Raw genomic sequence first — 13,803 nt, forward strand, 5'->3', positions numbered from 1 at the left:
AAATATTTAATACAGAAAAAATTAAAATCACAGTGGTACTGCAGATGGCTTTAACTTTTTTTTTTTAATCTATTGTTGTTTTTTGTATTTGCTTACAGTGAAATTTGCTCTTTAAGTTACAGTTTCATGAGTTTTTACAAATGCACAGAGTCATGTAACCACTCCCACAATCAAGATACGGACCGGTCTGTGTTTTTCTCATGCTACTCAGTTCCACCTCCCCACGTAGCCTTTGCCAACAACTTGTCTGCCTTCTGTTGCCATCATTTTGCCTTTTCTGGAGTGCCATGCAGTGGGATGATACATTAGGTAGCCTTTTCAGCCTGGCTTCTTACATGTAGCACATATGTTTGAGGTTCATCCATCTTGCTCCTTATATTCATTCTTCTTTTTCATTGCAGAGTAGTATTTCATTGTGTGCCTGTACCACAATTTATTCATTCATTATAAATAATAACATAAGGCATATTCCACATGACAAATAGTGAACATGATATTTACTAAAAGCATATTTGTTAGAAAATCCTGGTATGCAAATGAACGTGTCTTGGAGGGAAAAAGTAATCTAACCAGTTGATGTATCAAAGAATTGTTTGCATGGGGTCAGCTTTTAAATTTTTTCTACTAAATTTTCAACAGTGTGTTTGGTTGAAATATAAATAGGCTTCCTGTCATCTGAAGTCAGAATTTACCCTTCAGAGCATCAAGGAACCACTGGTGTTCTCTGGAGCATCTTTTCATAGTTGACTCATTCACTCCTTTCTTCCCTCCCTTCTTCCCATACTCCTCCTTCTCCTCATCCTCATTCTCATATTCTCGTTCACTTGTTCTTGCTCTCACATCCCTCCACACTAATATTTCATTGGAATTTATGTAACTGAATTCATTAGATCTATTTCTCAAGGAGTTGGCTTTCCATAAAATTCACTTTGCAGCTGGCATGACAGGAGAGCTGGTATATCAGTCAAATGCGACAATTTGTTCTTTGTATCTGAATCAGGTGGGGGTTAGGCTTCCTGCTTATCTCTTGTCCATTTATACTTTTCCATCCTTTGCAGCGAGTGAGCCCGGTGCTCTCTGATTGGGCTGGGTGATGGTTGTATTTATAGATTGGGTGTGGAAACACTTAACAGGGACAGACCCTATCTCCTTAGTTCCTATTACAAAGTCCCCAGGATATAAAGTGTCTGTATGAAAATAAATAAGGGCTTTTCTTTTCCTTTCTTTGGCTGCTGATATCTGTATCATTTAATAGAATAAAGTGATAAAAATCTTTGTCCTTTCTTAAATAACATGTTAATTGCTATTCTGTGTGTTTATTCGTTTTTGTGTTTCCAAAATGTATTCACTTTATAGACATTTCTGTCACTCAAAACATCTTAAACCCATGATATACATTCAATATAATCTTTTGTGTGTCTGGGGGCACACTTTGTAGCTAAACGAGAGACCAACATCTATCATTTTCTCTGTTTAGCCAGCTTGCTGCAGAATTCAAAGGCTGCTAAAGGATTTGAGTGGATATCTTAAAAGCTCATCAGAAATATTCCAAGCTATAGATTTTTCTCTCTCTCTCAGCAACATTTCAGATACGGAGGTTCTCCTCGGTTGCCCCTGCTAGAGTTGCTGGATTTAAAATGCCACAGGAAGAAAGAAAGACCCGTTCTGTTTTCTCATCTGTGGAAGCAGGGGGTTGGGCTCCATGGGAGATGTCAGATTCCCAGCTCTAGTGCTGCCAGGCCTTCTCCATCAGCGTGACAGACATGACTAATCAATCACAGCATCCTTCCTGCCTCAAGTACCTGCACTTCTTGTCAAGTCAGCACTCCAGGAAGCCACTACTAATCAATCAGTGTTTGTCAGAGAGATGAAATCTGTCTGTCCTGAAACACAACGGTGTTTAATCTCTAGAGCAAACTTGAGAGGGCGTTTGAAGGTTAGAGCACCTTTGCCTGGTGAGGGACGAATGTTGGGGGGCATGGGCATTAAGTGAAGAGGATTTCTGATCACTCCCTTTGATGCTGCTTGAAGGCAGGCACCGGGTTTTATTTATTTATTTTTTTTCAAGTTGGCCCAGCCTAGAAGGCAAACCCTTCTTCATAGTTGACATTAGATAAATGTTTGTGAAATGGTACATGGAGGAATGCGTGTTCGGCGTGTTCTTGGCCAAGTCCTTCCTAGGACTGCACGGTTCAGAGTTTCTTCCAAAGGGCAGACAACCCTCGCCATTATTGAATTTCATCTCCTTTAATTCAGGCCATCCCCGCAGATGGGCCCGATCGCTTTGTGCTCTCGTCTGGGAGCACTGGCAGAGCCCAGCAGCTTGGAATCGATGGTTGGACTTTACGAATTTCTTCCCCATCCATCATCCCAGTCATTCACAAACCTATTGAGCAACCCGGAGAGGGCCCATCTATTCCTTCTCTGCTAGACAGTTCTTCCAGCTTCATCTGTGGTTAGAAATCTGAAGGTTCAATGGTATAGATAGGAAGTTCGTCACACTTTGGGAACTTAAAAGTGGAGATAATCACACATTTGACACTTAACATGCGCAACCTTCATTAGTTATTGGGGGAAGGGGGCTGTATTTTAAGTTCCTTTATGAAAAGGACCAGCTCTGATATCTCTTTATATTTTGGTAGCAGGATACTGTACTTTTTTCAGGATGGATACTGAGTCAGCATTCCATACTCCTCAAGGCGGTTTTATGAAAACAGGCTGAAACCTCTGTCTCCTTCAGGTTTTAGAAGAAAATTGGCTTTTAAAGCAAAAGGCATATTTTCCACCAATGCACTGCCTTTCATCTAATAATAATACCGGTGGTTCATTTAGGCCTTCTGCTAAATGCTTTCAATAAACATCATAGATATCATCCCTAAACCTCAAAACAAGCCAAGACTGGTGAATGGATTCCATTTTACAGATGAGATGAATGAAACAGAGAGAAGTGATAACTTGGCCAAAGTCACGGCAGTGAGTGGCAGGCCTGGGCTTTAAAGCTTCTTCCCTGAAGATCCCAGCTCCCTCCGTGCTGCTGTCAACTCCTCCGGGAAGCCTTCCTGTGGTGCCACCGCTCCTGCAAGGCTGGTGGAGATGTCCTTCCATTTTTCACAGCAGTTTGCACTCCCTTATTATGACTCCCCATTCCACGACGGCCTGTCTGTCTGCTGCCTTCATCCCGGAGTAAGATTCTTGAGGGCAGGGGCTGCCTGTTCTTTTTCTTTGTCTGCCACTTTTGTTTGATGTCTGAGTGCATACATCTTTTCCAGATCTCTGCCACTTTGCCTGGGTACGTGGGCACCATAAACAGGGTACAGCTAGGCCTTCAAGAACCTCCTGTAGTTCAAAATTCATTAGACAGGGTGCAGCAAAAGTAGGTTTACAGTTGTTCCCATGGAAAAGAACACAGCCGAAACTGGTTTGGCTCAGTGGATAGAGCGTCAGTCTGCGGACTGAAGGGTCCCAGGTTCAATTCTGGTCAAGAGCATGTACCTTAGTTGCGGGCGCATCCCCAGTCGGGGGGGGGGGGGGGGGGGGGCGTGCAGGAGGTGGCTGATCGATGTTTTGCTCACATCGATGTTTCTAACTCTCTATCCCTCTCTGTAAAAAAATCAATAAAATATTTTTTAAAAGAAAAAAGAACACAATCCTATCTAATAAAAGAATAATATGCAGATTGACCATCACTCCAACACACAAGATGGCTGCCCCCATGTGGTCAAAGATCCTGCCCCTATGTGGACACAAGATGGCCACTACAAGATGGCCAGCAGGGGAAGGTAGTTGGGAGGGACCAGGCTTGCAAGGGGGGGGCAGTTGGAAGGGACCAGGCTGGTAGAGGAGGGAAGTTGGGGGTAACCAGGCCTGCAAGGAAGGGCAGTTGGGCAGGACTCAGCCTGTAGGGAGAGCAGTTGTGGGGGACCAGGCCTGCAGAGGAGGGCAATTAGGGGTGACCAGGCCTGAAGGGGAGGGCAGTTAGGGGCAAACAGCCTGGCAGGGGAGCAGTTAGGCATCAATCAGGCTGGTAGGGAAGTGGTTAGGGGGTGATTAGGCTGGCAGGCAGAAGCAGTTAGGGGCAATCAGAAAGGCAGGCTGGCGAGGAGTTGGAAGCCAGCAGTCCTAGATTGTGAGAGTGATGTCTGACTGCCCGTTTAGGCCCGATCCCAATGGGGTCAGGTGGTTGGACATCCCTTGAGGGGTCCCAGATTGGAAAGGGTGCAGGCTGGGCTGAGGGACAGCCCATCTAGTAATTAATACGAACAAAAGTATAAACTCTGTGTTTCACATGCTCACAGCTGTACACCTGCTTTTGCCTCAGCCTGTATTTGGGAGTGGAAGGTGTGGGGACATACGATGTGGGGGAGAGGGGAGGGCGTAGCCTCTCTTCTGCACACTATGAGCCTCTGCTTACCTCTCTCACTGCATTTCCGTTTCCTTTCCCCTCACCTCAGCTTTTTATTAACTGTGTCTTTATGAATAATTAAAACAAGCAGATGTTCTTATGTTTATCCTGCTTGAGATGCTTTGTGCTTCTTGAATCTGAGGATTTATGAGGATTGTAAATTCTAGAAACTTCTCAGACGTTATGCTTCTCCTCGCTCCCCCTGTTCTCTCCCCCTGGGACTCCTAAGAGACATATGTTGGGCCTTCACATTCCAGCCTCCATGTCTATTAACCTTTCTTTTAAAGTTTTCAGCTCTTCTTTGTCCCTTTGTGCTTCATTTTGTGTAATGTTCTGAGATCCATATCTCTCTCTTCAGCAGTAACTAGCCTTCTGTTTAACTTAGCCGTCGAGATATTAATTGTAATGAATCTACGGGGAGAGATAGATAGCCTATCTTATTCTTTTTGAGAAGTTCAGTTCTAGCTTTAACGTTTTTAATCATTTTAAACTTTGTGTCATGGTCTTTTTCAGGATGAGGTTTTATGGGCTCTAACTCTTAGCCTCTGGTCCTCACCTGTTGGCTTGTGACGTGTCCGTTTCCTGGGTGCAGGGACTGCCCTGGGAGCTCACGCTCGGCCCCTGTGTGCCTAGTTATGGAACTGGCTCTCCAGGGCACTTTTTCACTCGCTTCTGTACGGCATTCTTGCCACATCATGATCAGGACCAGATCAATTTTTATATTAAATTCCAGGTAAAATTGCCTGATTCTGACTTTTGTTATTAGTATTCCACTCTCGAGAAAAGCATAGGACTAGGGCAGTGGTCTGCAAACCGCGACTCACGAGCCACATGCGGCTCTTTGGCCCCTTGAGTGTGGCTCTTCCACACAATACCACATGCGGGCGCGCACATACAGTACAATTGAAACTTTGCGGCCCATCCGCAGAAGTCAGTTTTCGGCCTGGGTGAGTCTATTTTGAAGAAGTGGCATTAGAACACTCAAGGGGCCAAGGAGCCGCATGTGGCTTACGAACCACGGATTGCTGAGTATCATTTAACATCATTCTCTTTGTCTACTCTCTCCTCCCTAACCCTGTGATGGTTAATTTATGTGTCAACTTTACTAGTCTAAGGGATGCCTAGAGAGCTGGTACAGGTTATTTTGGGGTGTGTTTGTGAGGATGTCTGGGGAAGAGATTAGCATTTGAATCAGAAGACCACCCTCACCCATGTGGGTGGGCATCATCCAACCCTTGGGAGAGGGGGGGAGAGCTGAGTTGAACAAAAAGGCAGAGGAGGGTCAGCTTGTTCTCTGCTTGTGCTGAGGCACCCATATTCTCCCACCCTGGGCATTGGCCCTCCTGGTTCTCAGGCTTTTGGACTGAACAAGGAGTTGACACCACTGGCCCCCGATTCTCAGGCCTTGCCACTGGGGCTGAATTCTATCACCCGCTTTCTCTGTTCTCCAGTTCACAGACTGCACACCGTGGAACTTCTCAGCCTCCATAACCCCATGATCATGCAAGTCAATTTCTATAACATATCCCTAATCTTTATGTCTATATCTCTGTATGTATATATCTGTAGAGATATAGATATATAGACATATTCTGTTGGTTCTATTTCTCTGGAAAATCTTGGCTAAATCACAGCCTGGTTCCCCCACTACAATTTCCTTTTGGTTAAGGACATTTGTCTTTCACTGGGGACTGCCTGGGTCCTGGCAGGGAGGTGGCATTTATTTCCTGTCTGTTCCATGAATGACTGTGTACTCACCAAGAAGCCATACCAGCCGTAAGAACAGTCCCAGCCCCCAGCAAATAGAGTTTGATTTCAGCCATAACAGCGGCTCCTGACTGAGCAGCTCCTGACTCAGGGGTGAGCTGGTGCCCTCTTTGCAACAACCCTGGGAGATGGGAGGTTCCATGATCATGCTCCACAGACAAGGAAACTGAGGCACAAGTTATGGAGGCCATATTTGAACACAGTTTTGTCAGAAAGGAACACCTGGTCTCTTGCATGCTGCCTCTTAATTTACATTGGTATCGTCACAACTATTGTAACATAGGACATATTCCTCCCTTCCTCCCTCCCTCTCTCCTTTCTTTCCATCCATCCATCAACATGTATTCCTCCCTTCCCCCCTCCCTCTCTCCCTCCCTCTCTCCCTTCTTTCCATCCATCCATCAATATGTATTTACTGAGCGCTCACAGTGTTCCAGGCAGGGAGTGATACAGTGATGACAAAACATCCGGCTCTAGTGGAATTTACAGTGTAAAGGAGAGACAATTATTGCAGGAAAGGGAAAGTGATGAGTAACTGGAGTGGGAAAACAGGGAGGTTTAGAAGCACATAGCCTGGGGGCCCTTCCCAGGAATGGAGGTCTCCCGCTGTGTGGAGAACTGGATGTGCCTTGAAGGATGAGTGAGTGGTGGGGAGGTGGGCGGAGGGAGAGAGGAAGGCTTAGCCAGCATGCCCCTGTCTTCCTCACGGGCTCTTCAGCCACTCCCAGCTTCCGGGACCTCTGTGCCCTGCTTCTGCAAAGTGCCCCATACCCACCCCACCCCCCATATCAGCCCTTTCTAATTTTAAAGCAGTAGCTCCCTTGATTGAAATCTCAATTTGGGAACAGGTCTGGGATTGGCCTGTGGCTCGGAGTCTTCACCAATAGGCAGAGCCGGAGGTGGGGAGGCGTCCCTTCAAGCAGCTCAGAGGCAGCCTGAGCGCTGGGAGGCAGCCTGAGCGCTGGGAGCCTCTCTCCCCAGGACCTACGGTTTTTCTGGATCCGGAGCTGTGCACAGGGCAGCCGCCACCGCCCCTGGAATGTCACCCCTCTCGTGCGGAGCCCCTGGAGGGCCCTCTCTGGCTGCGGGCGGTGCTTGGCCCACGCCCCGCTGGGCTTCTTAGCCTCAGCCGCACCCCTGACCCTGGGTCCCCGGACCCTCCCGGGCTCCCGGGTCCCCGGCGGCGGAGGGGCCGCAGCGACGCGCGATGCGAGGCTGAGCCGGGTAAGTGGCCCCGCGGCCGGGCGCAGCGGGACGGCGCTGGGCGCCTCTGCTCCCGGATTTGACCAGCCTCCCGGGGCAGGGGGGGCCATGAACTGGGAAACCAGCCGCTGGGAGGGATGCTCCCTGCTGCACAGACCGGAAGGTCCTGTGCTCCGGGGAAGGGATCCAGACCGAGGCAGCGTTTTGGCCTGAGTCTCTGCCAGCTTTGGCGCAGCCACTTGATTGACCAATAATAGCAACAATGATACAGTCAGGAGGAGGGGATAATGATGTTATTGTATTAAGACTACTTCAGGGGAGACATGGAAACTTCCCAGAACTTGCTTTTCTAAAGCCTTTATACACGTACAATTCATTTTCCTCAAATAGTTTGAATTCTATGTTGCTAATGACCTACTTATCGCTCTTACACTGTCAGAGATTTTTAATGTCTTCAGAAAGGTCTCCTTTAAGAAGTTATTTACATCTCCCCACACTCCTGTTTGCATATCTTCCTATAGCTTTCCAAATGCATTCCTTCTCTCGGTGGTGGATGTGTGTCATTACAAAACTCTGGGCTTGTCCATTTGTCCTCTCCGAATAGGGGGTGGAGGCTGGGGTGGGACCTCCTCCTCTCCTGGTCTTCCCTGCGCTAGGTGAGGGGGTCTAGAGGAGGAGAAAGCTGTTGGGGTATGGTTCACCGGAACCTGGCCCTCCCAGGTCAGGACTGGGATCATGTAAACCTGGGGCGTCTGGCAGCTGGATCCTGGGAAATTTGAAAACCAAAATAACCCATAGGGCATGGAGGGGGGGTTATCAGACCATGCAGTTTCAGCTTCCTGCCCCCCCTCCAGCCTCTTTTTGTGTGTGTGTGTGTGTGTGTGTGTGTACCTAAGCCAGCAGTGGAGAGCCCAACGCAGAGGGTCGGAGTTGTTTTGTCTTGTTTTTAAGATGAGGCAGCTGGGAGAAATACCTTGCAAACTTGGAGCAGAGTCTGATGCACGGATTGCTAAACTCCGCTTCCACCCGCAGGAAGTTATTTTGGCTTGGAGGGGCCCTCCTTTTGCTGCCTGGCCTTTATTTACACTTGTTTAGATGGTGTGAATCATTTGTATACTTTGGGTCCCCTGCTCTCTGCAAACAGATGTTTTTATCTGTGCAACTGGCTGGGTAATGAGAGAGATGAGCACGGCCCTGGACACACCGAGAGGGGAGCAGATACCCTGGGGGAGGATTGGGGCCTTTTCTTCAGCCATCCACTGCCAGATCTTCCCAGCTGTTGAGCAATTCGGATAAAGGTGTCAAGTGAGGCTAGCAGGGAAGGATTTATATGTGCATCTAATTCTGCTCATTCTACCATAAAACCTCGTCCCCCGGGACCGAAAAAAGTGGGGATGAGCTTATAAAAACGATCCCGTGTCCTCAGTCCCTGACTCCCCCGCTCTCCCTGGATTTCTGAGAACCTGCCAGGAGGAACTGTTGACTGGATGGAAGTTTCCCGAAATGCAAAACAGAAATCGGTACAGGCCCTCCTTGAGCGACTTTCCTTTCCGTGTGGAGGAAAGGAACACTTTGTTAGAACAACAAATCCTGGCTGCTTTTCAAGAGCAGAAAACAGCCCTTGTTCCGAAGGCAGATTCGTTCTAAGAGTGTGAATCATTTGGTTTAGGTTTTTCTTTTTTCCTCTTGCGGTGGAGGCTTGGAGATGATTAAACGTCCTGTCTGCAGGAAATTACCAAGAGATCTGAGTATTTTCCTGAATCAGCCTCAGATGGTACACAGCTTTGGGTGTAATACAAGCGAGCTCTGTTACGAGGCATCTCTCTGCACGGATGTCTTCAACCTCTCTCACCCCCCAGGGCTCTCCATCAACAAGCCTTTTATTTCTTTATTTTGGGACTTCCATTTAAGAAACTAAAACAACCCTCTCATTCCCTTCCTAAGCTGTTTGGGAGGGAACATACTTTGGAGACAGTTTTATCGAGCCCACTTCCCCGCTGGCCTCCTCCCACTGGCCTTAGCAGGAAAAGCTCTTGGCTCCTTTTCCCCAGATTTCCTCTGAGCCGGATTGTTGTCCTCAGCGGCACAGATGTCTTGAGGAATGAGCGATGCAAAGGTTTGCACTCGTGCTCCCCAATTGGGTGATGACATCTGTGGTCTTTGCAGAGCCGCTGGCAGAGAAGGCCTAGCGGTTCTGTGTTAAGGTGTCCCCAACGTGCATGAGCAATGTGGAGCATGGGCAGGGAAAGGACTCGGGGGCAGCCCGGGGACCCTGCTGCTCAGTGCCTGAGCTTGCAGAGTCCGCAGTGTTCGGGAACTTGGAAAACCAAGTCTCCGAGATGCCGTGCTCCCCACGCTGGCTTTGTTAATCTCTCCTGAAAGGTGCCCACTCACCTTAAGCACTCCCTACCTGGACAATCAAATCAGTGAGCTCTGAGTAAATACAGACTCAGCGTGATGTGTGGATGTCAGTGAGAGGAAGCAGAGGGAGTGATTTTTTCAGCTGCCAGCACACAGAATGGTAATCCTCTTTGAATATAATGAAACTTTATGGAGATCACAGTGAGAGTTTAAGTGCAATGCTCCAGAGAATGTTTTCTTATGTCTATTTTTTTTTTCTCCTTTTCTCAAACACTACATGGCAATGGGTTCTTTTTCGGGATCCTTAGCATTGGGTTACCGTGCAGAATTCTGGGTGACCCTGTTCTTTCATACCTGATGCTCTGTGTGACAAGCAGAGGAAGGCTCGTTCTGAGCCAAGATTGTATCTGACGTCTTCCAGGAGAATGGCAGGCGTGGGGGCGGCGGAGGGAACAGGCAGACGCAGGCTCTGTGGGACTCAGTGTCTGGGAAGAGCCATGGGAGAGTTCCCTGCACATGCAGCCCAGAGGCCTTTGAGAACGGCTCTGCAGCTGACAGTCACCAGCCAGCAGCCTGAGCATGGAAATCCTGTCCCTGCCGTGAGAGCCTCCCCAGGCAGGATGCCAGCCCACGGGGGGAGAGGGGTACATAATACTGCTTATCACATCTCTGAAAGCTTGCTTCGTACTCCTATTTGTAAAAAAAAAAAAAAGAAAAGAAAAGAAAAGAAAAAGAAAAAGAAAGAAAAAAAAAGAAGAAAAAAGAAAGAAAGAAAAAGTATGATTATTTGATTTATTGGGAACATTTGCAAAAGATTATTTTGCATTCACCTAGGCTGCTGTGCTGACTTAATGATTTTATTTTAGTTTTTCCAATGATGGGCCCTCGGTTTAGGCTTCTGAGGCTGAGCGAATATCTCCTGAGTTGGGTTTCAGATAAATTCTAAGTTTGTGTGGTGGGCTGTCCAGCCTGGAGAAGAGGTCTCCTTTTTGCATATTATAAGTGATAACAGTAACAAGAAGAATGACAGCTGTTAACTCACCGAGCTGTTACCAAGCACAGACTTGTCTTACCCATCTTTCCCAGACGCCCCCGCTCCTGAGACTGCCCTCCGGAGTCCGTCTCAGTAGGTCTGCAACTCGCACTGCAACATTCATCCCAGGTGGGGCCTTGGGTTCCGTCTTAAGACACACTTTGCCTTTTGCTCATTGTAACTTCAAGTCCTCACGCTAACTCTGTGGAGCACGTACCTTTATCATCCGTTTCCCAGGCGAGGACGGGGAGGCTCAGAGAGGTTCATTGCCTCCCCTGGGACACACAGCTACTACGTGGCCACGCAGGGGCCTGAGCCTGTGACGGTCAGACTCCAAAGTCCCTGTGCTCAAGCTTATGCTCTGGGCAGTTGCAGGGTTGGAGGGGGGGGAGGTGTCTTCTTGTTACAATTTGAACCCAGTGGCCCCTCACCCAAGTCCCTCTGCTGAAGGGCGTTCAGTAGGGCGGTCCATGAGGCCCTGCTCTGGGGTTAGCTGTGGCAGACACAGGGAGCTGCGGGCACCCATGTTAATATGCGGGAGTGGCTCATCGCATGGGGTTCCTGCTGCTGAGCGCGGACACAGTCAGATTGCTTTCTTTGTGAGGTCCTTTAAAGTCCCAGCTTTCGGGATCCTTCAGGCAGCTCTGCCCCTTCAGTGGGTCCTTCCCAGCTCCCAGGGACACCTGCTTTCTTCCTGGACACATCCTTCCCACTGCATTCTCCCGCAAGACCCTTCCCAGAGCACACGCCCAGAGGGGCCTTTCCTGAGGCTGTGACTGAGGCCGCCTGCCGTCCCTGCTTCTTCCTCCGCCTCCAGCCTGAGCTGCCCCCGCCCTGGCCAGTCCCTGCAAGCAGCAAAGGCAGGGCCGGTGCTGGGAGGAGCGGGCAGAGGCCACCCGGAGCCTCGTCTAGGCCTCTGGCCTGACCCCCCTCGGTCTGACCTGAGTCCTTTTGCCCTGGCACACGGGCCAGGGCTGGTTTCTCCGGCTTAATTGCTGCCGGAAGGACACAGAACAAACCACTTAACCTCAGGAGCTCGGCCTCCATCACCTGCAAATGGAATGCTCACGTCAGCACTTCCTTCTCTGTGTGAAGTAACGTGCGTCTGTGGGAGCACCTTGACTTTGAACACATTTTGAAGACGTGATTGTGTTGCTTTCTAGTAGAGGTTCCCACCCTGGGTTCCCAGGAACCCCTGCTTGGCGAATTGCTCTTCCAAACAAGAAAGCAAAACACGGCCCCATGTCTGTTTGGAAGGCAGCTGAGCTCACCCCTGTACTACCAACGCTCCGTGTCTGTTTGGGAAATGCTGGAGGGTTGGACGCTCCCGGGTCTGGGGTCGGGAAGGCTGTTGGACTTGACTTTGCGTGTCCCGTGCCTGCGTCACCCAAGAGCTCTTTGCAGCCTCATGTGTGAATGTGCCGTAGACACACGTGGCGGGAGCTGCTGCCCTTCCAGATGTTGTTCCCACCAGGTAGTTCAGTATGCCGCTTAGTCGCTGGGCCCTTCCCTGTAAGAGGGGCACCACACTGGCCCCTCTCCCACGGAGCTGGACGGAGAGGTCACCGTCTGTCAGCCTCTCAGGAGCACGTGTCTGAGGGCGCGGCTCCCTCCTGTGGCTCTTCTTCCTTCTGTGGCTTCTGTGTCCCACCTGCCACCTCCTCCTCCGACCCCAGCCCCTTTGCAACACTCTCTCCTCGCTGCCGGCCTCCCCTCAGGGCCCTCCTTCACGGCTTCATCCTCGTGGGCATCATCGGGACACAGCTGCCTGGGTGACGACCAGGTTTACATCCTCAGCCTGATTCTCCTGAGCTCCAGACACGCACACGGCTCTCTCCTCAGCGTCTTCCTGGGAGGGTAGACAGTCTTCTCGAACTTACCGTGTCACAGCCCCAACCCTCTTCTCTTCCCAAGCCTTTGCCGGTCAGCAAGTGGCACTGCAGCCGCCCCATTGCTGGAACAAAATAGTTTGGCATCTTTGATCTTCCTCTTTGCCACACTCTCCCATGTCCAGTGCAGTGAGAGCAAGTCCTCAAAAGCATATCCCAAGTCCGGTGTCTGGGACAAGAGGGAGGACTGGCTGCGAGGGGCTGGGAGGAAGGGGCTTGGAGTCACTCCTGGGCTGATATGCTTTCTGTCTTGTTATGTAGGTTTCATGGGTGGAGATGTTTGTCAGAAATGAAATTTTATAAACTGAACGCACTCCTCCTGTGTTGTCAGCGCACAGACTATGAGTAAAATGTCACCAGTGCCCAGAAGCCATTCTGTGTCTGTTCCAGCCTCTGAGCACTAACCGTCCCCTCACTTCTGGGAACACAGATGTTGCCTGTTCTCTTTACAGAAATGGAATCATACGGTGTCCTCTTCCTGTATCTGTTTCTTTTAGTCAACATTCTGTCCGTGGAATTTGATCATTTAGTTGCTTATAGTTGTGGACCATTCATTCATTTTGTTGTTTGGTAGGCATTCCAGTGTTAAATACATCACAATTTATCCATTCAGTTGTTCATTGGTTAGTTTTACTTAGAGATTGTTAAAAGACAGCTGCTGTGGACTTTTTGCTGCGTGTCGTTGGGGGGAACATATAATGCTGAGAGCAAATCCATGCTACTTTTATTTTTTTAATATATTTTATTGATTTTTTTTTTTAACAGATAGAAAGGGAGAGGGATAGAAAGCTAGAAACATCGATGAGAGAGAAACATCAATCAGCTGCCTTCACACCCCCTCCTGGGGACATACCCATAATCAAGGCACATGCCCCTGACTGGAATCGAACCTGGGACCCTTTAGTCCGCAGGCCGAAGCTCTATCCACTGAGCCAAACCGGTTAGGGCCCATTGCTACTTTTTATCAAGAACTCTCCCATCACCGTCACCCCAATTGCCTGCTGCAGGTGCTTTGCAGCAGGAAGAACTTCTCATAGTCAGAATCATGACCGATTTAAAGAAACGGGTGTCCTTCCCTGGCCGACCTGACAGCCCCCTACGCCATTGGCCAAGCCCATGTTTCCTGGATGTGTTGAAATCTCTTGAAC

The 13,803-nt window shown here is 49.1% G+C and overlaps 1 protein-coding gene across 3 annotated transcripts in view; it reads left to right on the forward strand.

Moving 5' to 3' along the window:
* The window catches only part of PRICKLE2 (prickle planar cell polarity protein 2), a 316,918-nt gene that overhangs the window by 159,037 nt on the left and 144,078 nt on the right, over positions 1 to 13,803 (forward strand). The window contains exon 1 of one of the 3 annotated variants that reach the window (XM_084902710.1): positions 7,064 to 7,393. The exons of the other annotated variants lie outside the window; for them this stretch is intronic. The gene's annotated coding sequence lies outside the window, so the exon portion shown is untranslated. Of the gene's footprint in view, positions 1 to 7,063; positions 7,394 to 13,803 lie in introns of those variants that run through there. 3 annotated transcript variants of the gene reach the window in all.

Source organism: Pipistrellus hanaki, assembly GCF_964339955.1.
Source record: "Pipistrellus hanaki genome assembly, chromosome: 13".
Lineage (NCBI taxonomy): Eukaryota > Metazoa > Chordata > Mammalia > Chiroptera > Vespertilionidae > Pipistrellus > Pipistrellus hanaki.